The sequence below is a fragment of the Molossus molossus genome, unplaced genomic scaffold (genome assembly GCF_014108415.1).
Source record: "Molossus molossus isolate mMolMol1 unplaced genomic scaffold, mMolMol1.p scaffold_m16_p_19, whole genome shotgun sequence".
NCBI classification, from domain to species: domain Eukaryota; kingdom Metazoa; phylum Chordata; class Mammalia; order Chiroptera; family Molossidae; genus Molossus; species Molossus molossus.
The window spans coordinates 31,881,797-31,883,511 of NW_023425354.1; the positions used below are offsets into that span (position 1 = coordinate 31,881,797).

Below are 1,715 nucleotides of genomic sequence, written 5' to 3' on the forward strand. Positions count from 1 at the left end.
TCATGAGGCCAGCATTGCAAAACCAGAAAAAGACACTACAAAGAAAGAAAACTACAGGCCAATATCCCTGATGAACATAGGTGCCAAAATCCTGAACAAAATACTAGCAAATCGGATCCAGCAATACATCAAAAAAATTATTCACCATGACCAAGTGGGATTCATCCCAGGGATGCAAGGCTGGTACAATATTCTCAAATCAATAAATGTGATACACCACATAAATAAAATGAAGAATAAAAACCACAGTGCCCTGCCCAGTTTGGCTCAGCCGTTAAAGCGTCGGCCTGCGGTACAGAAGGACCCGGGTTCAGTTTCCGTGAAGGGCACGTACCTCGGTTGCAGTTTGTCACCGGCCCTGGATGGGTAGTGCAGATGGCAACCACTCGTTGTGTCCCTTTCTTTATATATATATATATATTTTTTTTTTATCCTCACCCGAGGACATTTTTTTCTATTTTTTGTTCAGATAGAGTGTGGGAGGGAGAGAGAGAGAGAGAAACATCGACGTGAAAGGGACACGTCGAGTGGTTGCCACCCACACGACCCAACCAGGGCCGGGGACAAACTGCAACCGAGGTACATGCCCTTAGCGGGAACCGAACCCAGGTCTCTCAGGACCGCAGGCCGACGCTCTAACCGCTGAGCAAAACCGGCCAGGGCTCGTTGTGTCCCTTTCACGTCGATGTTTCTCTTCCTCTCTCCCTCCCACTCTATCTGAACAAAAAATGGAAAAATTTCCTCGGGTGAAGATAAAAAAACAAAACTACAACAACAACAAAAAAACAGTGCTCACTTCGGCAGCACATATACTAAAATTGGAACAATACAGAGAAGATTAGCATGACCCCTGCGCAAGAATGACATGCAAATATGTGAAACATTCCATATTTTTGGAAAATTGGACAGCTACAGGCAAAAAAATGAAACAAGACCATCAACTTACACCATACACAAAAATAAACTCAAAATGGATAAAAGACTTAAATGTGACCCGTGAATCCATAAAAATCCTAGAAGAAAATGCAGGCAACAAAATTTCGGACATCATACACAGCAGAATTTTCACTGATACATCACCTAAGGCAACAGAAACAAAGGAGAAAATGAACACATGGGACTACATCAAACTCAAAAGCTTCTGCACAGCAAAAGAAACAACCATCAAAATGGAAAGGCAACACACTGTATGGGAGAGCATCATTGCCAATGATACATCAGATAAGGGCTTAATTTCCAAAATATATAGAGTGCTCATACAACTCAACAAAAGGAAGACAAAGAACCCAATTAAAAAATGGGCAGAGGAGCTGAATAGACACCTCTCCAAACAGGACATACAAATGGTCAAGAGACATATGAAGAAATGCTCAACATCACTAATCATCAGAGAGATGCAAATTAAAACAACAATGAAGTATCACCTCACACTGTCAGAATGACCGCCATTGACAAATCATCAAAGAACAAGTGTTGGCGAGGGTGTGGAGAAAAGGGGACTCCAGTACACTGCTGGTGGGAATGCAGACTGGTGCAGCCACTATGGAAAACAATATGGTGCTACCTCAAAAAATTAAAAATTGAATTGCCATTTGACCTAGTGATCCCACTTCTAGGAATATACCCTAGGAAGGCTGAAATACCAATCAGAAAGAATATATGTACCCCCATGTTTGTAGCAGCACTATTTACAATATTACAATATTTACAATAGC

General features: G+C 41.7%; 1 non-coding gene across 1 annotated transcript; it reads left to right on the top strand.

The window, feature by feature from the left end:
* Positions 1-788: 788 nt before the first annotated feature.
* Positions 789-895, top strand: LOC118635201. Its single transcript, XR_004960524.1, has one exon. It is a non-coding gene; the product is annotated as a U6 spliceosomal RNA (small nuclear RNA).
* The last annotated feature ends 820 nt before the right edge of the window (positions 896-1,715 follow it).